Source organism: Zalophus californianus, chromosome 17 (assembly GCF_009762305.2).
Source record: "Zalophus californianus isolate mZalCal1 chromosome 17, mZalCal1.pri.v2, whole genome shotgun sequence".
Lineage (NCBI taxonomy): Eukaryota > Metazoa > Chordata > Mammalia > Carnivora > Otariidae > Zalophus > Zalophus californianus.
In genome coordinates, this window is record NC_045611.1 from 536,004 (window position 1) to 563,691 (window position 27,688).

Below are 27,688 nucleotides of genomic sequence, written 5' to 3' on the forward strand. Positions count from 1 at the left end.
TCGGGGCGCCTGGGTGGCTCAGTCGTTAAGCGTCTGCCTTTGGCTCAGGTCATGATCCCAGGGTCCTGGGATCGAGCCCGTATCAGGCTCCCTGCTCAGCAGGGAGGCTGCTTTTCCCTCTCCCCCTCCCCCTGCTTGTGTTCCCACGCTCACTGTGTTTCTCTCTGTCAAATAAATAAATAAAATCTTAAAAAAAAATTTTTTTTTTCATGTACAATGTGTGCTTCTATGAAATGACACCCCTGTATCTAAATTACATAAAATGTGTGCTAAAGTAATACAGGAAGAAAGACGACTTTTGAAGAAGATAATGGATGAAATTTTGCTTTGATTAATCTTTGAAAATTAAGTAATTTCAGAAAACATACTTCTTAGAGCATCAGTGTCTTTCTTTGGCCCCTTCTCAGCAGGGGTGTCCCTCTGAGAGCCCCGGGCTGACTGCACCCCCGGCTGTGTACACACAAGCTCCTGGCAGCGCTGTTGACGATAGCCGGCGGGCTCTTGTGCCAGGAGGCTCATGGCCTCTGTCCTTCTACTCGATCCCACGTTAACCTTTGTGTGTCATTTCTCGCGGCCCCCCAGCTCCCTGTGTGTTTGTTACGATAATCACTAATGTACTTGTGTGTTGGTGAAGTTTCTTGAGACAGTAACAGTGCCCATTCTAAAACCTGCAGGTAAATGAATTTGACAGCTGTATCAGTCCATGTAACTGGCGGCGAGTTTTGATACAGAACATTCCTGTCACCCCAGAAAGTCCCTTTGTAACACTTAATCTTAACCCCACCCCCAGCTCCAGTCTCACCCGAAGCAGCCACTGAGTATCTTTTGTTATGGGTTAGTTTTGCTTGTTCCAGAATTTTGCATAAATGGAATCCCACAGCATGTACTCTTTTGGGTCTCATATCATTCCCACAGCATGATTTTTTTTTTTTTTAATTGCGGTAAATTTAGCGCAAGAAATTTACCATTCTAACCATTCTAAAGTCTACAGTTCTGTGGCCTTTAGTGCATTCCTACTATTGTGCAACCATCACCACCATCTAGTTGGAGAAGATTTTCACTCTCTAAAGGACACCCTATACCCATGAAACAGCTGCTGCTTATCTACCCCCCCCCACCCCACCCCGGCACTAACTCTGCTTTGGTTCTGTGTGAATTTGCCTGTTCTGGACGTTTCATATAAACGGAATCATATGAGATTGGTCTTTCTTTTTTCTAAGGATTTATTTCAGAGAGAGAGCGTGAGGCAGAGCAGGCAGGGGGGAGGGGCAGAGGGAGACAGACTCCTCAAGCAGACTCCCTGCCAAGCGCAGAGCCCAGTGCGGATCTGGATCCCAGGACCGTGAAATCATGATGTGAGCTGAAATCAAGAGTCAGATGCCTAACTGACTGAGCCGCCCAGGTGTGTGGCCCCCCACCCCCGGTTTAAAAAAAAAAGCTCTACGGGGGCACGTGGGTGGCTCATTCAGTTAAGTGGCTGCCTTTGGCTCAGGTCATGATTCCAGGGTCCTGGGATTGAGCCCCACGTCAGGCTCCCTGTTCAGCAGGGAGTCTGCTTCTCCCTCTGCCCTGCTTTCTCTCTCTCTCTCTCAAATAAATAAAATCTTAAAAAAAAAAAATAATAAAGTGAGCTCTACACCCAACATGGGGCTTGAACTCAACAGCCCTGAGATCCAGAGTTGCGTACTCAACTGATTGAGCACCCCACGAGTTGGTCTTTTGCATCTGACATCTTTAACTTAGCGGGATGTTTTCAGGGCTCATCCATATCGTAGCATGTGTTGGAACTTTTCATGTTTGAGAAATACTCCACTGTATGGATACATGCATTTTGTTTATCCATTCACCCGTTGATGGGCATGTGGGCTGCGTCCACCTTTTGGCTATCATGAATAGTGCTGCTGTGAGCATGTGTGTGCAAAGTTCTGTTTGAACACTTTTTGGGCATATACCTAGCAGTGTAATTGCTGGGGCATATGACAATTCTATGTTTAACTTTTTGTGGAATAACCAAACTGTTTCACAGGAGTTGGATCATTTTACTCTCCTAGCATAGAGGTCAAAAGCACAACCTCAGTTCTTTGAGAAGAGTGCTCTTTCTGGTACCAGCAACTTGTGTGAGGAATGTGGGCTGCCCTCTTTAAGGGTGTGTGGGGGGGTGGTAGGCAGGTGACTTAAACCACCACGCTCTGCTGTGGAGATCAGTAGCTTCTTCATGAAGTGTTCCCTTAGACGTAAGCTCTTGATGACAATCTCTAGTTAAATTGTGCTGGAGAAGTTGATTCTTCAATTGTTAGTACTTATTCATTGCCATTTTTGGAGGGTGGAGTTTTGGAGTTCCCTGTTCTGTTATTTTTGGTCATGTCTTCACCTGGGTGTCATGGCCTGTGTCAGTACTGGATGACTTTCTCTTGTTGAGTAGGTGTGCACAGCGATGGCGGCTTTGAGCCATGCTGTAGCACCTCATGTGGAGCTGAATTTAGAGCGTGGAGCCTTTTTCTATAGAGGCTGGGTTTCAAAAGCTCAGAGTTAGTTCATGAATAAGAAAATTGACAACTAATTTAAGAGGAGTACTTATGAAAGAATTAGTTCCTTAACCGGGTTTAGTATGCTCGTTCTAAGAACTTGTTTTTTTCTTATGGTTCCCTTATCCATTGGGTCAGGGTGTTAATATTTGCAAACTGTGAGTCAGGTTCTTACACCTGTAGATGGGAGCCTTGATGCTGGACTAAAGGTTGGCCTCGTGGCTCTTCTCTTTATCTGCTCTCATCCTTATCTGTTGACCAGCGGGCCGGCAGAGGTCATGACCTCTGGCTCCTGGAGGGCTGGACTTTTCACACTCGGTGACTGAAAGCAGCTCTTGACGTCTGATGCCCAGAGCAGACTCTCTCTTTTCATCTGCTCTGGTGGTCTGCCTCCAGGCCCTTTGTAAAGCACCTTTCCCATGGGAGTTTACTGAGTTTATCATTTATATTTACTGTTGCCGACCCAGTTATCAAACATGTATTTCTTGCCAGGTACTGTTCTAAGTGCTTCACCAGATTAACTCATTTGATCTTGGTAACCCTGAGGCCCAGGTGCTGCTCTTCTCCCTGTTGCAGAGGTGAGTACATGGAGGCTCAGAGAGGCTGGGCCACATGCCCAGGGTCAGGAGTGGCAATGCTGGCATTGACCCTGGGCACGCTGGCTGCAGAGCCCCACTCTGGTCACTCAGCTGTGTTGTCCCCAGTCACATGCTCTCTAATTCTACCCCCCCCCCCCACCATGCCCTCTTCTCTCGGACAGGTAAATAGCGGTATGGTCACGGAACACATCCCTTCTGTTGTCGGCTGTATCTCCTGTAGATAACGTAGTGCTCGTCTCTCTACATCGTGCTCTCCTCATGTCTTCCCGTTTACGTCCGTGCTCATGAAAGGGCTCTTTGTAGTTTTACTTAAAAAAACATCTCTATTGTCTCCTTTCTGTTAGCCATACTTTTTGAAGTACCCAGTGCCAGTTTTGGTGAGCTGGTTAGTAACACTTTGTCCTACGTGGTACCTTAGTCATGGGCAGTTCCTGGTCACAAGAAAGGCATTTTGGCTTGTAAGAGCGCCCGTCTGTTAGAGGGAGAGAATTTATTCTAATTAGTGCTTTAACTTAGCTGTAAATTCTTTTTAGAATTTTTGAGGAAACTCTAATAGGGAAAGAGCTGCTCTGTGGATTCCTGCTTCAGTCTTTTTTTTTTTTTTTTTAAGATTTTATTAAGTAATCTCTACACCCAATGTGGGGCTCGAACTCACAACCCTGAGATCAAGTTGCATGCTGTACTGACTAAGGCAGCCAGGTGGCCCCCTGCTTCAGCGCCCTCCCCCCCCCCCCCCCCGCTTTTAAAGATTTTACTTATTTATTTGAGAGAGAGTGCATGAGCAGGGAGAGAGGCAGAGGCAGAGGGAGAAGCAGGGTCCCCGCTGAGCAGGGAGCCTGATGTGGGACTCGATCCCAGGACATCGAGATCACGACCTGAGCCGAAGGCAGATGCTTCACTGACTGAGCCACCCAGGTGCCCTTGTAGAGAATATTTAAAATGTGCTTGAAGTGTGATGTGTTTCTCCTCATGTTGAGGACCCATGACTGCACAGAAAAAAAGCCTGCCTGGAAATGGGGACTGAAAAGTCGTGGGGGTGAAGGTCTCCTTTATTAACTGTCCCCATATTCTTGATTCAGAAGAGAGCAATGGCTTTGTCCTCACCTGTGACTGTAGATACCTCTGTGGGTATGAAGGGAAGGCATTACTTGGTTAAACCAGGCCCAGAATGGGGACATCTGGCCATCGAGTACTTACTTTGTGGGTGGGGAGCAGAGAATTTGGGGTTTCATGGTGGCTCTCCAGATGTGGGTGGGCGGGTGTGCTGTGCTGAACGCCCCCTGCCCTCAGAGTTTACAGACCAGGGGTGAGAGCAGCAGGTGAGCCTGTCCCTCTAGCCACAGATGAGCTGTTTGCGGTCACAGGTGAAAGTTTTAAAGCTTTGAACACATGTTTGAGAGGAAGTTTTAGGGTTCAATTGCAAATGTGCCCTAAGCTTTAGGTCTTAGATGACAAAAGCACAGTTATACAGGTAGTTAACTTCTTTGTTTAATTTTTAAAACTTATCAAGGTATGATTTTCATAGCATAAATGGACTAATTTTAAGTGTGTAATTAGTGATTTTTATTGAAGTTTACTGAATTGTGAAACCAGCACCCTAATCCAGTTTTAGAACATTTTGTAACCCCAATAAGATCCCTCACACTTGTTAGTTAATTCCTGTTTCTTCCCCCAGCCCCAGACATTCACTGGTCTACTTTCTGTCTCTATAGGTTTATTATTTTTAAAAAAGATTTTAAATATTTATTTTAGATGGGGGAGGGGCAGAGGGAGAGAGAGTTTGAATCTGACTCTGCACTGAGCTCGGAGCCCTACGCGGGACTCGATCCTGAGATCACAGCCTGAGCTGAAACCAAGAGTTGGACGCTTAACTGATTGTGCCACCCAGGTGCCCCTGTAGGTTTGTTTTTTATAATTAACTTCTTTTTTTTAAAAGATTTTATTTATTTATTTGATAGAAAGAGACAGCGAGAGAGGGAACACAAGCAGGGGGAGTGGGAGAGGGAGAAGAAGGCTTCCCGCTGAGCAGGGAGCCCGATGTGGGGCTTGATCCCAGAATCCTGGGATCATGACCCGAGCCGAAGGCAGACACCCAACGACTGAGCCACCCAGGTGCCCCTATAGTTAACGTTAAAAACCCTTAAGGGGGCACATTTAAAGCAGCAGCATGGTAACTGCTTATCCAGTGTATGAACACCTTATCTCTGGTTGAGTAAAATTTTGGGCTTGGACGTGGGCCAGGGGCTGGCAGACTTTCTCTGTAAAGGGCCAGGTGGTAAATATTTTGGACATTATGGGTCATACATAAGTTTCTGTGGCAAGTACCCAACTTTGCCATTAAACCTGAAAATAGGGGCGCCTGGGTAGCTCGGTCGGTTGAGCGTCTGCCTTCGGCTCAGGTCATGATCCCAGGGTCCTGGGATTGAGTCCCGCATCGGGCTCCCTGCTTGGTGGGGAGCCTGCTTCTCCCTCTCCTTCTGCTTTCTGCTCCCCGTCCTTGTGCTCGCTCACTTTCTGTCAAATAAATAAATAAAATCTTAAAGAAAAAATCCTGAAAATATCCGTGGGTAGTTGATGCAGGGGTGAGTGGGAGCCAGCGGGACTTTGTACAGAAACCAGGACTAGAGATGGAGGCAGTTGATGTTTTCATCAGTCATGTTGATGGCTGATGTTAAGCCTACTTACTTAATTTATGGGTCATATTTAGTTAAGTAAAGTGTAATGATATCTGGGAAGATACTCGGGAATTTAGGTTATCCTGACAATTCAGAGAAATTAGGAGTTTAGGAGTACATATATAAGTAGTAGGTTTTAGAGAGTCTGGGGAATAATAACCACGAAACAGGATTTGAGTTTTGTAGGGTCCTAAGTAAGCACTCATCAGCAATAAATACGAAAATGAAGGAGGGGGTTTGGAACCTAAAATAAAACTTAAAAATTTTAAATGTAGATCAGTTAGATTTAACTGGAAGAACTAAGCACTTCTAGACCAGTAAGTGTGGGTTTGGTCCTGGTGGGTTTGGTTGTTACTATAAAGGTTGTCCTTCTAGCCAGCTATACTCAGTCTGATTCTTTCGTTATGTCTCTGAGTCTCAAGTTTTTGTTTACTTCTTTACAAAATGGAAAAATGCCCTTCTCCAGTTATAAAAGTGTTGTGTTCTGAGCAGCATTGAGGTGTTCACAGCAGAAACTGGCAGTCCTGTGTTCACCCATCCTGGAGAATGCCATGGGGTGGGCCGCTGTGTCTGCACAACCCGAAGTGCCTGTCCTAGGTGGAGGAACAGAGTCGTGTGTACATGGTAAGATGAGCCTGGAGCCAGTCTGTACTGTCGAGTTGTCTGCTGTTCCCCATCAGCCCTTTGCAGCCTTCTGTTTTCTTCCTGTTCTCTCGTGTGCCCGTCTTCCCACCTCGTGAATTGCTAGGCATTCAGCTGGGATCTGAGGAAGGGACACAGGAGTTTCCCAGCATATCATTAAGAACAAGATTTCTGTTTTTTAAGCTCAGGGATTGCAGCATGCACTTATCTGTGCCAAAACCGCACCGTGCTGCCTCTGCTCAGGGTTACTCCGTCCTCACCTACAGCTGTGCTCCCCACCGTTGTCACTCTTGCCTAGAGTCCCAGTGCTGGATCCTGCGGGGCTGCATCTCGGAGAAACTGGGGGAAACAGCATGTTAATGGCTGCTAGAGGGACCCTTGCTTGGAGGCAGGGCTTATTGACCAGGACTTGGGCACTTGAGGCAGTCCCCTAGCCCTTTCTTTCTCCTACCCCCACTTGATGTCTCCTGAGGGACACCCCCCATGGAAGATGACAGTGCTCATGTTCTCCCTGGTTGTGGGTGCTCTTTGCATTTGCTGACGTGTGTTTGCAAGGAAGCTTCAGATGAAAGGTTAAAGAGGAGTGAGGTCGAGCCTGGACTCACCCTGAACCTCTGGGGTTCATCAGTCTTCAGGTCATTGTGCTTCTGGCCCACGGGCTTTATTTTTCCCTCATCTGGCATCTGGATCTCAAGGGGACACTCGGTATTATTAATAGCGGGGACCTCTTGCAAGTCAGCTTCCACTTTGTGACTAGCACTATGTTTTACTTTCTGATTTATTTTTATTTATTTCTGCTATGTAGTGCAGTTTGGCCCTTTTGCATTAATGCACTGTTGGGTTGGTCTTAGGTCAGTTGGTTGTATGCTATAGAATTGAGACATGCTTTGGAATTTTCTTGGGCTTCTTTGGGTGCAGAATTTCATTCTGGGGTAATTCAGATGTTTTATCTTTTCCCTTCTGATGACTTTTGTCTCTGAGATATAAAGGAACTTTAAGAGGAAGATTAAGTGATTAAATTGGTTGCCTTCTATCTATACCAAATTAATTTTTTTAAAAATTTCAAATTTAATGCACATATATATATATATATATATACATACACTTACACACATACATACGTGTGTATATCTATCTATCTATATATATATGGCGGGGGGAGAGAGGCAGAGGGTATACATATGTATACATATGTACAAGTACACGCACACACGGCAAGGAGAGGGAGAGAGAGAATCTCCAGCAGACTCCATGCCCAGCGCGGAGCCTGACATGGGGCTTGATCTCACAACCCAGAGATCATGACCTGAGCTGATATCAAGAATCAGAGGCTCAACGGATTGAGCCACCCAGGTGCCCCAGTCTATACCAAATTTCTGTAAAAATGCCCAAGTTGCCGTTCTGGATGACTTGACTGATTCTTCTTGCCCCCAAAGTAGAGTTCTTTGACATGTGTGTACCATCTGTAGGTCCTTTAGCATTGACTGGCAGCCTTTCCTAGAACCCCTGCTGTGTTTCCTTGGAGGAAAGATGGAGCACAAGTTAGGATGGTGTGTAACTCTTTCAGCACAAGAACATGGTACTCTCTTCCTGTTCATCAGTGAATTAGAGGTAAATTATGTAGAACCAAAAAAAAAAAAAGGGCTTGATGGAGCTAAAAATGGCTTTGACAAACTGCGACCTGTTCCTGGCCCCACTGGGTTTATATTTAAGTGTGAAAAAGGGATACGGAACAATGTGGTTTTGGGGAATTTCTTAGGTATTTGAATTTTAATGAATAAAAATAATTTATGGCATGTCCTTTAAGTAGAAGCTGGCTTCCAGAATTTTTGGGACATTTGAGCTGGACTGGGTTGGCTCAGTGCTCGGTCAGGCTCTCAGTAAGGGATCTGAACTAATCACATGATAGATGCTCTGGGTTGTGGGGTAAAGAGGAAACCAGGGATGGAGCCAGACTTGTTCCATTGTACTTCCAGTGATTTGCTCTCTCTATAACATGGAGGGAAGTATGACACATTGGACAAATGCAGAAATGTTGACAAATCTTAAAGTCACATGGTCCACACAGAAACCATTAGACCTCCATGAGAAATTCAAGGCAAAAGAATGCCCTTTACTAATCATGCAATGAAGACATGCTCCTGTGTCCATGTTGGGGAGTGCACCTGTGGTGGAAGGTGGTCCAGCTGGGAGCCAGGAGGACTGCGCTCCTCAGTTTGGCTCTGCCCTGTGTCACTTGGAACATGTCATCTGTCCCTCGGTTTCAGTTTGTGACTAACCTTGCTCAGGAGACATGCAGTGCTTAAAAAGGTATTATATGCGCTTTACAAGATGGAAGAATGCAAGGTGTGTGGGTGTGTATAATTGTTTTTAATTCACCAACCTTGTTTACCCTGGCCCTGTTATATCTGCCTTCTCTCCATTACTGTGTTTCTATTTTTGGATTTTCTCTTTCATTTGCTGATTTGAAATAGCAAAGAATGTAACAAGCTAGCTTATGACAGTTGATAGCTGCTAAAAGGAACTGGAAAAAAAAAAGGTGGTGTGGGCAAGTGAAGCATGAGTGGACGGCGCACTAGGGCATTAGGTCGGGGAGTGCAGTGTTGCTCGTACTCAGAGTGTGCCAGAGATGGTGGGTGACCAGGCCACTGAGCTGGCTGCTGGGTGCCCGGGGTGGCGCTGCTGTGTATTTTACTAGGACTGCTAGGCCAGCGCTGCCTGGCCTTTATCTTTGCTTGTAAATGTTAAATTCATTGAACGTGTATGGGTAAATACCTGCTTTTAATAAAGCATACATGAGTGTTACTTGAAAGATGTTTTTGTATTTATGTATAAGGCTTATATTTTAAATTTCGATTTGTGGTTTCAGAGTTTTAGTAATATGATAGTAAGATTTTTTGCTTTTTTTTTTTTTAATAATGGAAATTTGTGTTCAGATGCCACAATAGGTTTGTTTAGGCCAAGACTTTGAATGCCTTGACAGGATTTGGAACCCATAGCGTGAATTCTGACAGATCATGGAGAGTGTTTTCTAGAATACTAGCAGTCGTATTAATTTAATTTGTCCTTTCAATTCAGATTGTAAAGGAAGTATTTGATTTTATTGTTGGACCATGTATGTTTTGTTGAGAATTTCTTTTTTGTTGTTTTGAGAGCGAGTCAGCACACACAGAGTGGGGGAGGGGCAGAGGGCGAGAGAGAATCTCCAGCCGACTCCACACCCAGTGCAGAGCCCTACACAGGGCTCAATCCCACCACCCTGAGATCATGACCTGAAACAAAATCTAGAGTCGGATACTTAACGACCTGAGCCACCCAGGCACCTCTCTGGTTGAGAATTTCTTTCCTTTTTTTTAAAAGATGTTACTTATTTATTTGAGAGCAAGAGGATGAGTGGTGGGGAGGGGCAGAGGAAGAGAGAGAGAGAGAGAAGCAGACTCCTTGCTGAACAGGAAGCCCGATGCAGGGCTTGATCTCAGGACCCTGGAATCATGACCTGAGCTGAATGCAGACACTCCACTGACTGAGGCACCCAGGTGTCCCAAGGAGACTTTCTTCTTTGTATATTCTACCGAAATGTAGCCTTTTCAGCTTAGTTCCTGTGCCTCCTGCTTGCCAGGGTGAATGTGACAGTCGTTCCCTCTGTCAAGCAGTGTCTAGTACCGGTCAGGGAGTGGGCCTGGGCCACCAGCTTGTCTTGGACCCCCTCGGCAGGGTGTCATGGCCACTGTGTGTCTGACCCTGTGCTTCGTTGTCAGGGCCACCATGGGGAAAGGCATCGTTACTGACCTGGAGGAGGTGGGCTTCTGCCTGTGGAGACAGACTTGACACCAGCCCGCCAGAAGCGCACTGGACGTATTAGAAAGAGATGTGCAGGGTGTAATAGGACTCTCGGACTGGGGTTGAGCTGAGTCCTGTGCACATGTGTGTGGTGATGGTGATTTGAATGGGTTGGGCACAGACGCTTGTTGTTCTCCTAGTGCAGAGGTAGCTAATGAGAGAATGTTCAACCTCCATTCCTCTCTACAGCTCTTAGACTTGCTGTGAGCTCTGCCAAGGTTGGGAGGTGGGCAGGGCCCAGGGATGCACCTGGAGGAAATGTAGGGGCTCACAGGGTTTGTTTCCAAGTAGGGGCTGAAGCACAGGGCTTTGAGGGTGGGGCAAATGGTGCGTTTCAGGGTCCTATCTATGTATGGAAAGTTCTCATTTTCATCATAGTGCTGTTAGGAAAGGGAACTTTTATTTTCACTTAAACACATAAAGAATATTACTCTAGTGATGCCTGGGTGGCTCAATCGGTTAAGTGTCTGCCTTCGGCTCAGGTCATGATCTCATCAGAGTCCTGGGATCAAGTCCCATGTCGGGCTCCCTGCTCAGCTGGTAGCCTGCTTCTCCCTCTGCCTGCTGCTCCCCCTGCTTGTGTTCCCTCTGTCAAATAAATAAAAATCTTCCAAAAAAAAAAAAGAATGTCATCTATTTAAAGAAAATACTAGCTAAATGATGATATGGGTAGTGACCACGTGATTATGACAGAAACTTAGGAATATGGTACCTAGATGGGTGAATTGGGCAGCCATTGGCTGGGTGGGCTAGTGGGGAGCATAGGAGAGTGGGTCTTGCCAGTTGTTTTAATTTAAGGAAATAGAATAGAAAACACTGGTGTGTCACACATACTGTATGGAAATACCATCTCTGAATATTTTTGATTCACTTGGGTGCAGTATACCCTGGTCTGGGTGTAAATTGTGTTTCTCACCATGGATTGTGTTCAGAAAAGTATGAGAACTCCTGGCCTGAATGACCTTGAAGGGACTGTTCACCTCTTAAGATTCTATTTTGCTTTATTTTTTCAGCAAATATTTATTGAATGCCTAATTTGTGCCAGGGCCTGGGCTAGGATGCTGGGTCTAGAAGTAAACAAGACACTCAAGCTCTGCCCCCTTAAGGAACCTTTTGCCTTATATGAGAAGATGATTTTCCCAATGATTTCCCATTGATTCTAAGGGTTATGATAGTTACAACTCTGAAATGGAAAATCTGTTGGACACAGACTGCAGTCTTAATCAGTTACAGCTCCTGGCCCTTGGGTGGACCTGGTCATTGCTGTTCACAGTGTTGTCACTTTTAGGTGAGTTGTGTATATTGGTACTAAAAATCATAAGTGCGATTGATGTTAGAATGTCTTTTGAAAAATGACACCAGGATTCAACCTTGAAATGGAAAGCTCTTGTGTGCACAGTGCCTGATTCCTATCAGTAAAATACATGGTTGGCACTGGTTGAATAAAGGCAATTGTGTATTTCTTGCAAAGCCACAACTGGGTGCTCCAGGGAGCCTAAGGAAGGATGACCCCCATTAACAAATGAAGCTTTGCTGTGCTTTATAACTGAGGAGTGCCTGTCACAGCCAGGACTGCCACTGAAGGCAAGAGGAAGCAGCCACTTCCTTCGGAAGAGATGAGAGAAGCAGAGGCTCATGTGACCAGCTTTCACATGACACGGGACCATCATGGGGGAATGGTAACATTTGATTGGCAACCACCTCCTTGATGGAATTGTAAGATCGATGAAGTGTGTTATGTGATGTTAGAAATGTCACAGAAGTGAGCATAAGGCAGGGGCGCCTGGGTGGCTCAGTTGTTAAGCATCTGCCTTCGGCTCAGGTCGTGATCCGAGGGTCCTGGGATCGAGCCCCGCATCGGGCTCCCTGCTCAGCGGGAGGCCTGCTTCTCCCTCTCCCACTCCCCCTGCTTGTGTTCCCTCTCTCGCTGTGTCTCTCTCTGTCAAATAAATAAAATCTTAAAAAAAAAAAAAAGTGAGCATAAGGCAGAGTGGTGGCCTAAGGAAGAGTGATCACCTCAGCCCAGGGGCAGTCCCCATGTGTTCTGAGGAACGGGACTCTTGGCTTGGGTTCTGTGGGGTGCGTTAGGAGTTGACCCCATGGACAGACTCCATGGACAGAATGGTGCCTAAGTGTGCAAGGGGGCCACGGGTTGAGCAGTGTGGGGAAGAGGACATGTGGGTGACTGTTCAGGAGGTGTGGTGGGTGCTGGAGAGAGGGTGGGCCTGGGTGCCTCAGTGGGCACTGAGGATGGTAGAGAGGACTGAGAGGTAATTGCAGGATAATTCTCGTAGTATGTGTTGGTTGGCGTGTAACAGGTGAAAATGTACAACTTGTTTGGCAGTACACGGTAGAAAGGAGAGCCTGGCAGAGAGGGCTGGTGAGGCTCCCAGAGTAGATGGGAGGTGACGGGCTTGGTTGGGAGGGTTGGCCCCAGGCAGGAAGAACACAGTCCACACAGTCCTGGGAAGGCGTGGGCACGGAGGATGGCTGAGGGCCTGCATGCCGCTTTTTTAGGGGAGGGGGAGGGGAAAAGGCGGCCCCTGGGACCCGTTGTGGAGTGCTAGCTCTGAGAACTCTTGAGTGTCCAGAGGGAGAGGAGCTACACAAAGCTCCTGGGATTTGGGGCCCCCGCTTTGCTCTCACCGTGGTCTGCAACTTAGTGTGAGGTTTCTCAGGCCCTGTTGGTGGCCTTCAGAAACATTGGTTCAACTAGCAACATGCAGGGGATCACATGGGAGTTCAGACCAGGGAGTTGGTGGGCTTGCTGGTGAGGGCCGCCCACAGGTGGTGCTGTCTTACTGAAGTGCAGTGAGGGGGCGTGTCAGAAGGACGCGAGCTGTTTGTTGGCAGTGGGTGGAGACGGGGGCTGAAGGCGGGGAGGTCCCTGGAGTTGAGCGTGGAGGTTTGTGTCTGGACAGCTGGACGTGCCCTTCATGTGGGGATAGCACAGCCGAGCTGGGGGAGAAGGAGGGTGACTCTTGCAGTATCCTCGTCGGCGGGGCCTGGCCTGTGGGCTGGGCCTCGTGTTGGGTGCTCCAGTGCTTTGCTCCCCTGAAGCCTTAACTAGGACCCAGTCCAGGAGGGAGAGGCTGCCTCCTCCCTTCACCCCTTCCCCAGGTGCGGAGAGGCAGCTGAGCAAGAGCCCCGAGGCTGGCGGGCTGCCTGGGACCTCTGAGGGTGGGGGGCGTCTGGCAGGCGAGTGCACAGTGGAGCTGGGCAGAGGAAAGCAGTGGGCATGGGCAACGGCCCCTGGACTCTGGAGTGGAGGGAGAAGCTGACTGCGTGGAGGTGGGAGGGTGCTCTCTGGGTGCTGTTGGGGCGGGGAACTCAGTGCTGCAAGTGGCTTTACCTGTGCCACGTTTTGAGGGTTCTCCTGGTATACATACAGGGGTTCTGTCAGAAAAATTTCAGGATTTCACCTCAAAGCTCTCCCGGGCCTGGCAGCCAGAGCCTCACCTCTGTTCACATTGTAAGCTTTTTCCGTATTCTCAGCACTCGTGGTTTTGTCCCAAGCTTTAGGAGTCTGTTCAGAGCTTGTGTTAGGTGTTTCCTAAATCATATGTGCTGTACTAGCCTCCACTGGAGCCCCCCAGTCTGAGAGCAGGGTGTGGGGGGGGAGGGCAGCACTCCCCAGGGAACGTCCGGGCAGCCGGGGATCCTCTGCCACTTCCCCTCACCTCTCTGTCCCATTCTTTGAAAACACACCTAACTGGGAGCTGATCATGGATTTCTGCATCATGTATGAATGCAATTAGAAGCCCTTTTGAAATTGCTATAAAATTGTAAGAGACACTGTTCATTAAGCAGTGGTTTTAAGTGGATCCTGTTCAAGAACCAAAACTTCCTATTCTCTTTGCTGTTCACGTATTGCAGAACTTACACACTAGGCTAGACTTCTTTAAAATCTCTTTTTGGGGCGCTTGGGTGGCTCAGTCGTTAAGCGTCTGCCTTCGGCTCAGGTCGCGGTCCCAAGGCCCTGGGATCAAGCCCCACATCGGGCTCCCTGCTCGGCGGGAAGCCTGCTTCTCCCTCTCCCACTCCCCCCTGCTTGTGTTCCCTCTCTCGCTGTGTCTCTCTCTGTCAAATAAATAAATAAAAACATCTTTAAAAAAACTCTTTTATTTTAATCTTTTAAAACATCCTTTTTTAAAAAAAAGATTTTATTTATTTGAGAGAGAGAGCACGTGACCAAGCATGAGTTGCGGGGGAGGGAAGGGCAGAGGGAGAGGGAGAAGCAGACTCCTTGCTGAGCAGGGAGCCCAATGCGAGGCTCAGTCTCAGGATGTTGGGATCCTGAGACCATAACCTGAGCCGAAGGCAGATGCCCAACCGACTGAGCCCCTTAGGCGCCCCCATATCCTTTTTTTTAAAAAGAAATAAGCCTGTTTCCTGATTTGAGTCAAGAAGCTACTGGGACATCACAGTAAGAATTCAGACATAAGGCAGGGAGTTGCCACTGTATGTGTAAGGACTGTTCTCTTTGGTGTCCAGCAGCAGCTGGAGCGGCCTGACATTTGGGATGAAGTAGGGGATTACTCGTTGGGGCACTGGTCCCAGGCAGGGTCTGAGGCTGATAGTGGTGCCCATGAAGGTAGGAGGTGGCGTCTAGGGGCAGCACCTGGGGCTCCGTGGAGATGGCCTCTTAATTTCCCCAGAGCCCACAGAGGCTGCCTGGATCTGCTATCAGTGCTGGGGCTTGAGCTATACAACCTCGCTCTTTGGGACCCTCCTCTGCTCTGCTGGCTGCCTCCCCTGGTGACACCACGTGCTGTCCTTCAGCTTTTCCTGGCGTGAGGAAGAGGATCTGTGTGGTGCCTTTTCCCACTTCTGGTCCAGTTGGGTCATTGCACAGTCCTGTGTTCTCCCAAAGAGGTTCTCACTGCTCTGGGTCAGAGGGGATGTGTCCTGGGAGGTGGCCTGCCTCAGTTTACACTTGGTCAGAGTCTAGTTGGGGGCTGCGGATGCTTCTGTAGGCTTGACTGTCCTTCCTGTCGTGAGAAACAACAGTGAACCTGGCGCTCGTACCCTTGGGGTCACAGGGCAAGCCTTTGTCTGGGTCTCCTTATCTGCCGAGGATGCTGGGCGTCGAATGTTGGCAGTCTCCCACATGGAGGCACTGTGAAGATTCATTGAGGTCAGATTGTTAAAGCACTGCATATGTGCCTAGCACAGGACTGGTGTGTGTGTGTGTGTGTGTGTGTGTGTGTGTGTGTGTGTGTGTGTGTGTGTGTGTGTGTGTGTGTGTGTGTGTGTGTGTGTGTGTGTGTGTGTGTGTGTGTGTGTGTGTGTGTGTGTGTGTGTACGTGTGTGTGTGTGTGTGTACGTGTGTGTGTGTGTACGTGTGTGTGTACGTGTGTACACATACACGTGTGTACAGCTCTGCTTCCGATAGCCTGTTTTTCTGTTACAGACATGTCACACAGATAAGGTCTGGGAAGGAATCAGCCCTTAACAGTTGCCTCCACTGAGCTGGGCCTGCTGTGGGGAGGTGCAGGGGTTCTGTAAATGCATGCCTGTGCACCCTGGCCTGGGCTTGGCGTCGGAGGCCAGCAGGACTAGGTGCTTGTTGCACGGTACATGGATGGTGTGTGGGCTGAGTGGCTCAGGGTCCCACAGGATTGTGGTGCTATGTGTGCCTCTGTCAGCCTTGCCCTCTGTGGGCTTCTTTCCTTCTGAAGATTCTGCCAGGCTCCCTGCAGGCCAGGCACTGAGGCACTTCATGGAGATGCTAGCTCAGAATCGAGTCTGTTGGTTGGGTCTTCATAATTGATTTCTATTTGTAAGAGTTTTAAAAGTAACCTTATATACTAATAAATCCCGAAGTGGCCCACAATAGTTTCATATCCACTGGCCTCATTTTATTTTTCCTGCTTTTGGGAGAAGACACAGTGGCTAAAATGTGCGGATAACCAGTTGGCTCTTCTGTTGCTCTTGGTTGAATCAGAATTTAGCTGTAAGGCAGGGATGGACAGGCAGAGGGAGGAGAAGCAGGCTCCCTGCTGAGCAGAGAGCCCGATGTGGTTCTCCATCCAGGGCCCCGGGATCATGACCTAAGCCGAAGGCAGATGTTTGACCGATTTAGCCACCCAGGCGCCCCACCATTTGTGTATCTTTACATGTAAAAAGGGGTGTTCCTCATAAGTACTCTCCCTGATAAATTTATTTGTCTTGCTTGCAAAACCTGGTTGAAAGGACTTAACAGGCTTGGTTAGCCTCTGGGTGGAGAGGATATTGCTCAAAGAATTTTCCATGAGTGGTAGGCAGGTAGGGCCTGTGGCTGGCACCCTTCCACACGTGTGTGTGCGCGTACGTGTGTGTGTGTGTGTGTGTGTGTGTGTGTGTGTGTGTGTTGATGCTCATAGTGCAGGGTGGTGTTGGGGAAGGGATGCTTGTGCTGGGAGTTGGAGTACCCTGTGTTTTTCTCACCACCTCACCGGCTGCAGGGCACTGGATGCCCTGGACTACAGGTACCTGTCTGTCTTTGCTGACTAAGAAAAGTCTAATTTCAAATACTTCATGTTTGACATGAAGTTTCCTGGCTTTTTTTTTTCCCTCAAGTATTATGTGATCTTTATTCCATGAAAATCTTGAACTCAGCACAGATTTCATCTTTATATAGGATGGTAATTGTACCAAGAATTAAAACTTTTTTTGTAAAAGCTGATGAAGACACTGATTCCTCCCGGCCCCCCAGCCCTGTCAAGGGAAGGAGACAGGATTGAGGGTAAGGGCAGGGCAGACAAATTCATTCACTGACAAATTCATATTTGTCTTTCTAATGAAAGAGGCCGAGAGACCAGATGTTGTGGTGAAGTGCTCCACAATAGTAGCGGCGACATTAACAGCCATTTGGAAGAGTGCTGGTCACAGCTGGACGCTGGCCAGGGGTGCGGGGCTGTGGTGGGAGCTGGAGGTGGGAGCCAGGGCATGGGGCCTGCGAAAGCTGGAAGCAGCTCAGGGATGTCTCGCTGTGAGCATTTCTGGTGTGTGTTGGGGACCAACTTGGATGTGCCTTTTGTGCACACCTCCTCCGTGAGCCACTTGAACCCTTGTCTTGAAAGTGAGTCTTAGACGTGTAAAATCATTCCTGAATGACACAAGCCAGCTAGCTGAAAAACTGATTTGTTTTGGCTTAGAACCTAGAGGAATTGAGAGAGAGACAGAGATGGAGACAGACAAAAATAATGTCTGGAGAAGCTATTCCTACGGAGAAGGTGACAGAATTTTCTTTACTTGGGATCACTTTCGAGCAAAACTCTGTGGAACGGAAGAATCTTAATCTCTTGCTAATAGGCAGCTTTCTGAGACAGAGCTTCCTAAGTGTGACTTAAATAGGTACTACTACATCACATCCCAAAACATAGTTTTTAATTATGCTTTAAACACTTCAGAAGACAGTGTAGAATACAGAGCGTAAGTCCTTGGTGAGGAGAGTGTAGACGTCACCTGGTGTGTTTTCCAAGGCACCAGCACCTGTGGGTGTCACCGCCTGCCTTTGCTGGGCTTTCTCCCTGCCTCTGTCTGTTAATGCTGGTTTGGCTCCTGTCCTCGGTGATTCCTGTACTCTGTGTCCTAGGTCCTCATTGTGCACACCAAGGACACTTCACACCTGTTTGGGAGTTAATGCTTATTACTTGTAGAAAGTATATTTCTAGGATCTTGGTCACAGTTGATCTTGATTTTGCTTCCAATGCAAGGATTCTTACCTTTTAGACTTTTAATTTGTAGTTGTTTAACTAGAATAGATTGTTTTGAAATCTGCCAACAAATACACTGTCAGGCTCAGATCTTGGATGACTTGAGGAAAGATTTTTACAAAGAAAACCCGGGAAGGCAGCTTTCTGTGAGTGGCTGTAATTGGCTGGCTCCGTGGGGTCACTATGGTAACACTAGGTTGCGAAGATTGCTGCATGAGGCCTGTGTTTAATTATGCAGGGTAGGTTTAATTTTTTCAGTTCAGGTTTGTATATCTTTGAAACAATTTTTTTTAAATTGATTTTTTTATGATTGCATTTGTAATTGGATGGCAGAATATATTCTGACCTTGGATTTGCAAGGTCTTAAAAAAAAGTCTGTGTAATTATAGTCTGTTTCGAGAATTTCTTTAGTCTCCTCAGAATGAAAATTCATTTAAATATTTTAGGACCCCCCCCCTCCCCGAGAGCTTTAGCATATGCATAGTGTAGGAAACTTTTTTTTTTAAAGATTTTATTTATTTATTTGAGAGAGAGAGAATGAGAGATAGAGAGCACGAGAGGGAAGAGGGTCAGAGGGAGAAGCAGACTCCCCGCTGAGCAGGGAGCCCGATGTGGGACTCGATCCAGGGACTCCAGGATCATGACCTGAGCCGAAGGCAGTCGCTTAACCAACTGAGCCACCCAGGCGCCCTAGTGTAGGAAACTTTTTAAAAAACTATGATCTAAAATAAACTCTTCTCCTTTTGCTTCATCATACACAGGCACACCAGGAGTCCTGTATTACACACATTGCAACACAGTCACAAATACGCCTCTTACTGGGTGGTGTGGAGGACCGTGTGGATTCCTTCTCTGCTCTGGCAAGACTGGTTGAGTGTAACTCTCAGCTCTCACAGGGGGTGTCCCCTTGTCCTGGCCCCTGCTGGATGGGGCCAGGACAGCTTCTGTAGCCCTCTTGGGGGCTTTGCCCACATGGCCGGGTTGGACTTTTTTTTGGCCCTTAGTTTGTGCTTGGCATTGTCTGGTGGTTCTCTTGTCCTGGTTCTACTGTTATATTTACTCCGCCCCTGGGAACGTTGACATTTTATACAAATGTATTTGTAAGATGTTCATTGTTCAGTAACAGCACACTGAATTCTTCGCAGGAAGCCTGTTGGTGTGAATAATTCCATTGTCCCCTTGAAAGAACAGAGGGTAGAAAGAGGCAGGGAGGGTGCTGTGGGACCTAGTGCTAGAAGCGAGGGTGACTGTGTTTTAGACCTTGGTTGTGGCATGTGAGTCCTTGCCTCTGCACCTCCTACTCTCTGTCAGTCTCCTCAGGAGAGTCAAGTCATGGGTCGTAGAGTTAAAATGGTGCACTGTGGCTCAGCTCCCAGACCGAGGAGAAACAGAATGCCATCTGATGTGGTAGTATGTTCAGAAAGCTGTGTATGGAGTGGCGTGGAGCCTTCCCTTCTGGAGGCTGGCCATCCAGTCTAGACCGTAAAAGAGTTCTGTTTGTTAGCATTTAGCTTATAGCCAGGTCCATATGTGATCATTTGGAATGGAAACATTTTACAGGGGTCTAAGGTTTACAGAGATTTGTTTAGAACACCTTTGGTCTTGCCTGTGAACTGTGTAGGTACAGAATAGAACAGGCTTTTCTTTGTTGACTGTGTGGTCATATTCACAGTCCTGGTTGCTGAGGCTCTTTCCTGTATTTTTCACTTTCATCTTAAATATCACATTGCATTTTAGATGGATTTTCTCACGCACATTGCATTTTATTTTATTTTATTTTTTTTAAAGATTTTATTTATTTATTTGACAGAGAGAGACAGTAAGAGCGGGAACACAAGCAGGGGGAGTGGGAGGGGGAGAAGCAGGCTTCCCGCCGAGCAGGGAGCCCGATGCGGGGCTCGATCCCAGGACCCTGGGATCATGACCTGAGCTGAAGGTAGACGCTTAACGACTGAGCCACCCAGGCGCCCCATGCACATTGCATTTTAGATGGATTTTCTCACGCACGTGTCTAAATCCCTGTTTTACATGGAGAACTTTGTCAACTTGTCTTTTTTTCCGTTGGTGCAGTTTTTAGGGTATACTTTATCCCCTTTGAAGTAAAACTACAAACTTAATGTTGGTGGCTTTTAAATTTATACACACACACACACACAAACACACACACACACACACACAGGCATACTTTGTTTAATGGTGCTTGCAGATACTGTGTTTTATAGAAATGGAAGGTTTTGGCCCCCCGGTATGGAGCAAGTCTACCAGTGCCATTTTTCTAACAGCATTTGCCCACTTGGGTCCCTGTGTCAAGTTTTGGTAATCCTCGTGATATTTCAAACTTTTTTATGGTTTTTTCTTGTGGTGATCTGTGATCAGTGGTCTTTGATGTTGCTGTTATGATTGTTTTGGGGTGCCAGAAACCATGCTGATAGAAGACAGGGAACTTAATTGATAAATGTGTATGTTCTGACTGCCCCACCAACAGCCTCTCTCTCCCTTTCCTCAGGCCTCCCTATTTCCTGAGACACAGCGATTATTGAAATTAGTCCAGTTAACACCTACAGTGGCCCCTAAGTGTTCAAGTAAAAGGAAGAGCCTCCATCTCTCACTTTAAATAAAAAGTTAGAAATGACTAAGCCTAGTGAGAAAGGCATGTCAAAAGACAAGACGGGCCAAAAATAAGGCCTTTTGCACCAGTGAGTCAAGTGGTGAATGCCAGGCAGAAGTTCCTGAAGGAAATTACAAGTGCCACTCCAGTGAACACACAAATGATAGGAAAGCAGAACCGCCTTATTGTTGATATGGAGAAAGTGTGAGTGGTCTGGACAGAAGCTTGAACCGACCACCATGTTCCCATAAGCCAGAGCCTAATCCACAGCAAGGCCCTGACTCTTCAGTGCCACGAAGGCTGAGGGAGGTGAGGAGGCTGCAGAAGGAGGGTTTCACGCTAGCAGAGGCTGGTTCGTGAGGGTAAGAAGAGAAGCCGCCTCCATGACATAAAAGCGCACAGTGATGTAGAAAGAAGTGCACGTGCTGATGGAGAAGCTGCAGCATGTGATCCAGAAGATCCAGCCGAGATCATTGCTGAAGGTGGCTGCACTGAGCAGATTTTCATTGTAGACGAGACAGACTTCTTTGGAAGAAGACGCCATCTAGGACCGTCACAAGTAGAGAGGGGAGGTCAGTGCCTGGCTGACCTCCAGCTTCAAAGGACAGGCTGGCTCTCCTGTGAGGGGCTAATGCAGCTGGTGACTTGAAGTAGAAGCCAGTGCTCATTGACTATTCCCCAAATCCTAGGGCCTTTAGGAACTGTGCTCTGTAAAAGGAACAGTGAAGCCTGGATGACAGCACATCTGTTTACAACATGGTTTACTGAATAGTTTAAGCCCACTGTTGAGATCTACTGCTCAGGAAAAAAGGTTCCTTTCAAAAATATTACTGTTCGTTGACTACATACCTGGTCATCCAAGAGCCGTGATGGAGACGGGCAGCAAGATAAATGTTTTCATGGATGGCTTTGAGAGGTTGAGGACTTGAGTGGAGGAAGCTGCAGATGTGGTGGAAACAGGAGAACTGGAATTAGAAGTGGAGCCTGAAGATGGGACTGGATTTCTACAATCTGGTGATAAAGCTTGAACAGGTGAGCGGTTGCTTCTAATGGATGAGCAAAGAAAGTGATTTCTTGAGATGGAGTCTAGCTGGTGGAGTTACTGTGAAGACTGTTGAAATGACAACAAAGGATTTGGAATATTAAACTGCGTTGATAAAGCAGCAGGGTTTGAGAGGATTGACTCCATTTTTAAAAGTTCTGCAGTGGGTAAAATGTTATCAAACAGGATTGCCTGCTACAGAGAAATTGTCCGTGCGAGGAAGAGTCCGTCGACAGGTTACGATAAAACTCTGTTGTGAGGGGTGCTTAGCTGGCTCACTCGGAAGAGCGTTCAACTCTTGATTGGCGGCCGTGGGTTTGAGCCCCACATTGCGTGTAGAGTTTACTCGAATAAATAAATATTTAAAAAATATAATCTGTTGTGATATTTACCATTGAGATGACTAGAAAAACAGTTATTCTCGATGAGTGGAACATGAATCCTTTTGAAGGGACTGTGCCAACTTCTTTAGGACTGTGTCTTCCAAACTGTGAGTCGTGACCCATTACGTCTTGGTTAAGCAATTTTTCCCTATCCCAAGGACGGAAAGATAGCTTCCTGTGCCTTCTGAAAATTGTATACCTTTAAGCTATCCCAAATGGGTTTTTGTGTACGGTCTGAGATAAGGAGTGAGTGTTCGTAGTTTTCCATGTGGACAATAGTCAGCCAGCCCTCATCTACTGAGTCGACTGTTCTTTGCTGACCTGCAGTGCTCCCTGTCCTGAACTAGGTCTCCTGGTGTGTCTGCACGTGTCAGAACTCTTCAGCACGCCCGTCCTGTGACACTGTCACGCGTCTTCATTATAGGTTGTAACGGATTGGTACTGGTACCTAGACATGCAGTTGACTTGTGTATGTTCATTTTATGTTTTGTATCCAGCAACTTCTCTTTCTACAGATGAGAAAACTAAGAATGTATGCAGGTCATTGCCAGTGAATTCAGTGGCAGTGTTACAGTTTTGGCCATGGCCATCACACTCTGGTCTCTGGTCTTTGCTTGCCTCTCATGGTTGACCTTCAGGAAAATAGATGGGCCACGGCATGACGATGCACTGCCGTGGCAGATTGCGGGAGGTTCCAGAGGGCACAGAGGGGAAGTGACCATCCTGGAGGTGTGGTGTGGCCAGGACAGGGAGTCGGGGAGGTCTGGTCTGAGTGCGTGAGTTTGACAGGCCAGCTGGATATGCTCCTTGAAGTGTGTCGCAGGAGTGGGATCTCATGAGAGATGCCAGATTTGAGGTACAAGACTTGGGGGGCTGTTTGCTCAGAAGTGACAGTGGTGGCGGGAGGTTAGTGGGCCGCCAGGTGAGGGATGGGGAGGAGTGAAGAGCAGGAGGAGGAGGAGGAGGTGCGGGCGGAGTGCACAGCCTAGAGCAGGGGCACTGCAGGAGGTGCGTGGCGGCCTCTGTGGTCCTGCTGGCTGTCGCAGACGTCACAGGGAAGGGATTGGGTGTTCAAGGCAAACTGTGTTCCATTTTTTGCTGTATAATTGAAAGATTTTTTGCAGCCTTTAGCTTTTGTTCTCTGTTGTGGGTTACATAAGCACCTTCTTCAGCTCATGGAATAAGAGTTGTGTCCTGTCCCCATGCAGTTTATAAATGGGCAGTTCTTTAGCAAAAAGATTTGTCCTCTGTTTTTATTTTTTTTAAAGATTTTATTTATTTATTTGACAGAGATAGCGAGAGAGAGAGAGAAAGAGCACAAGCAGGGGGAGCGGCAGGCAGAGGGAGAAGCAGGCTTCCCGCATGAGCAGGGAGCCCGACGCGGGGCTCGATCCCAGAACTCTGGAATCGTGACCTGAGCTGAAGGCAGTGGTTTAACCAACTGAGCCACCCAAGCGCCCCTGTCCTCTGTTTTTAATTATGGGCCTCTCCTTAAGGAATCTAAGATAGTTCATATCACTGTTTTGAAATCAGCAGTACAGGTTGAGTTAGATTTGGGTAGGTGTTCTTTTGTTTACACTGCTCCTTTCTTGCGTGTCGCCTTATAGGAGATTGGGGACAAGTGCTCAGTTTACCCAGCATTACCATCTTTCGTCTAAATGAAACTACTTTGAGCTTCCCCACTTTCCATCCCTCTCCCCCGCATCTCTTTTAAGATACAGTTGAATAAATGTACATTAAATTCAGAATTTTGTTCATTTAGAATTAGCAAGTCAGTCCACCTAAGAGCAAAACATAACTTTTTTTTTTTTAAAGGAGTACCATTGTTTGACCCTTATTTCAGGATGTCTCAATAGACAATTTGCTAATTATTTAAGATAATTATAATCATTTTATTGAAACAAATATGTGGTCGAAGTTTCTTGCTTGCACGTCCGCTACACTTAGTTATCAGTGTTGAGAATAATTTTTTATTTTAATTCTGAAGGAAGTCGGCTTCCGGGAATACTCTGATGGTAAACCCAGAAAGAAGGCTGTGGTTGCTCCAGTGGTCATGCACGTGGATCTAAAGTTTAGTCCCTCCCTTTTAGCTTCTTTAGTTTTATACTCTTGCTGAGTGACCGTCCTGCTTTGTTCTGTCAACACCCAAGGCAGGCGTTGTTTGAGGTTGCTGTTTAATACTTGCTATTCGAAAGCTGTCCTTTCTATTGGAATTTCTCTTGTTAATGAGGATTATCTACCAAGGAAGAAACTTGAATTTTCATGTTTTAATAGAAGAAAATTTTACTCCACTTTCCAAAATGGAGAACCTCCTCCTCTGCTTGGGGTGTCTCCTGTCAGTTTGGTGGGAGGGTACGTGTGGCTGCGCCAGCGTCTCTCTGCTTGGCAGCAGAACACATAGTTTCAGCGGCTCAGCTGTGCTGGGACACGCTTGTCCTTCTGGAACATTGAGGAGATCTGTACGTGAGTAGTGTGGCTAGTGTCCTGAATTAAGCAGAGAGATTGCAGGGAGACAGACTCGTTGTTCCTTGAACTGACAGCACTGAAAGCATGCTGGTTTGCGAAGGGACGGTGAGCTGTGAGTTGGTAGGTGGACGGTGGGCTCCCAGCAGATGTCCTGTCTTGAACTCGTGCCTCCCCTGCAGCTCCTTAGCTCTTGCACATTGGTGCAGTGTTCAGGGTGGGAGCATCCCCCTCAAACCCAGGACCCTAGCAGTAGATAACTAATCACACCTTAGATCACCAGAACCCAGAAGATTATTGATTCTGTACCTCAGACATCATGTGTGTGGTGTGGCTCCAGGAGTCTGATTTTGCCTGTTCACGTTCTGCCCTTTCATAGGGAAGGGTTTGATCCTGTCCTTCAGAGCAGATCTGGGCTCAGGAGACCTCTGTGGTGGGATCTCCGCACGGGGTGGACACTGCTGTGGCCCTGCTCCTTCTGGCTTACAGGACTTCTGTGGGATCTTGTCATCTCTGTGGCCTCTTCCTCAAACGAGGCCTCTTTAACTTATGTCGGAGGGAAGGGTAGCAAGAATTCTCAAGTTTGAGGAACACTACTTTCTGGTGATTGTTTCCACAATTGCATAGTTGGGGGCGTTTGGGTCGGAGAGTGAGACTAGATCAGTGATTATTTATTAGATTTGCTGGGGAAGCATTTCACAAAAATAACAGTTTTATTGGCCTCACCCACAGAGACATAGACTGAAGCGTCTCTGGGGGTGGAGACACGTAGGAGACAAGTCAAGGGTGATTGAAATCTTTGAGGCTCCGCAGATGTCTCCTGTGGAGCCCCATTCTGCCTTGGGTGCCTGTTTGCCTGTTTGCCTGTTTGCAGTTTGGGCCATTTGTTTCCATCTAGTGGGTTGGAAGGGACAGCGGGGGATCTTAAAATTCCGGGAAGCTTCTGCATTTGGAGGCCAGCTCCCGTGTGGGTCTCTCCCTGCTGCCTCTGTGGTTTGAGAAAAGAACCAGGGAGCGTCACTGCCCCGTACTCATCCTGTACGTTTATGTGGCTCTTTCCCAAGTTTGGCTGTTCCTGTGCAGTCCTTGTGGGCTGAGCACCCGCCCTCCCCGTTCGTCCCTATCTCTCTCCCTCACTGCTCCTTGAGGGGGCTCTGGACTTGAGAGCTTAATCTTGCTTGAATTGGGACTAGTGAGCTATGTTTCTTTTCCATTTGGTAATAATATATTTTGAAAGCTTTGTAGGTGGTAGTAAGGTGGAGGAGAAAAGTTGTTTGTAACTTGGCACACAGAGGTGTTTCTGTGCTGTCGGGAATTGGTAACTCTGGAAAGGATAAAATGGACACTTACAGATGTGAACTAATTTGTAGGTGCTGCAGAATCAGAGAACTGAGGAACCAGCTAAGTCAAGATGAATTACCTGGGGGTCAGGAGGTGGCCTGGCATGGGAGCTCAGGGGGAGCTTTTAGTGAAATGTTCTGGGTGGGGAAGCCTTCTTCCTTTCTGTCTTCTAATTTCTAATGGAGTTTGTCTGTAAACTACATGTATTGGAGGTGAATTTTCGTCTGTGTCGAAGAATGTGTGTGAGCTGGCTGGAAGGGGCACAGATTCTCGGAGGCAAAGGGTGGAGGCTCGTGGTGGCCACGCTTCCCCGTGAGGTAGCCTTGCTTCCAGGCTTGCCAGTGCAGCTGCGGGTTATGAGTCCTGATACCTCCGAGTGCAGGGTTTCCTCTGCACTGGGTCTTGGGTTTGGGTGTATGCCGTGTGACCTGGGTCTAGTGTTGGGCTCTGAGGGACTTGAACGGTAGTGCTGCAGCTTGAGTGGGAGGGGCACTTGGGGAAGGTTTCCTGGGGATGGCAGCCTGCTCTAAAAATCTGGACAGTACCTGTCCATTGTAGGAAAGCTGGAGAATCCTCAGTGTAAGGAAGTCAGGACTAAGGTGCGATGCTGAAGGATGAACAGGCACTTGCCCGGGCAGGCACAGAGGAGAGGAGGGAGCCTCCTCTGAGTGAAGCACTGTGTTTTCCAGAAACTGGAAGAAGTTTGAGATTGCTGAGGAAGCAGCCCAGGACAGTATCATTCAGAGTCTGTGCTCCTGTGGCTCTCCGTTAGGGGTTGCCGTGCTGATGGGTCGTGAGGTCAGCTTGACAGGAGGCACCCACTTTAAAAACCAGCCAACACCAGCAGCCAGCCTAGGATGTAGTGGGAAACACTGCGGTGCTTTGCACAGAGGAAGGGCAGTTTTGTTTTGTGAAGCCTTTCCTTCAGTTGTGTATTTGTATGTATGTGTGTCTTGCATCATGATGTACAATGTTTCTTACTCTGGGTTTGAAATTTGAACACTAACATATTCCTTGTTAGCCCAGTGACCACCCCCCCCCCCCCCGCACCCCATAGGCGTGAGAGAGGTGAATCACACATGCCAAATTCATGTTTCAGCAACGTGGGGAATGAGTTGGTTGGTGTGTTCGGTTGGAGGTAGAGATAATGAAGTTGTCATGATAACATAAGTGAAGAAATAATGGAGAGACTGCTCACTTAGGAGTTAGGGCAGTTAGGGAGGAGAGTGTGTTTAGAAGCTGGAATTAACAGAACTTGTCAGGTGGCTTTTGATCACGAGAGAGAGGGGGGGACAACAGGCTTCCGGCTTGGAGGATTGTCTAGACGCTGGTGCTCCAAACCAGGGCGTAAAGTACAGCAGTCACAGTCGACTTGGGGGCCCCTCTGCACGGTATGTGTGCCTGCCTGTGGGCGTGTCTCTGATATGGTTGGACTTTGTGAGTTCACTGGGGAACTCTGAGTTGGAGAAACGGAAGGGATCTAACAGCATGGTTATTGAAGCCATGGAGGCAGATGAGATTGCCCAGAGAGAGCATGAAGGAAATGACATGTAAGGAGCAAGTGGAGGAAGGGGATCTAACTTGTGGAACAAAGTGGTAGTACAGTTAGCAAGAGAAGCCGAGGCCATATGAGGGAGCCCTGGGGAAGGGGGTGAGTGGCAGGGTGAAGCTGCCGAGAGGCCAGGTGGGGTGAGCGTCAGCTACGTCCTGGTGTAGATGGAGGATGACCAGGGCCTGCCCTGGGTGTTTGACGTATGGGTTACGTCCTCGGAAGTGCCAGCTTTATGTCAGTGTTTCAGGTTGTTGGGGCTCTCTCCAGGAGCTGTGAGTGCACGGGAGGGTACATGGTATGGGTGACAGCTCTAGAGCC

The 27,688-nt window shown here is 47.6% G+C and overlaps 1 protein-coding gene across 11 annotated transcripts in view; it reads left to right on the top strand.

The window, feature by feature from the left end:
* ANKRD11 (ankyrin repeat domain 11) overlaps positions 1-27,688 on the top strand; it is a 191,967-nt gene that overhangs the window by 41,216 nt on the left and 123,063 nt on the right. For 3 of the 11 annotated variants that reach the window (XM_027619873.1, XM_027619875.1, XM_027619871.1), the window contains exon 2: positions 20,488-21,621. The exons of the other annotated variants lie outside the window; for them this stretch is intronic. The gene's annotated coding sequence lies outside the window, so the exon portion shown is untranslated. The remainder of the gene's footprint in view (positions 1-20,487; positions 21,622-27,688) is intronic. 11 annotated transcript variants of the gene reach the window in all.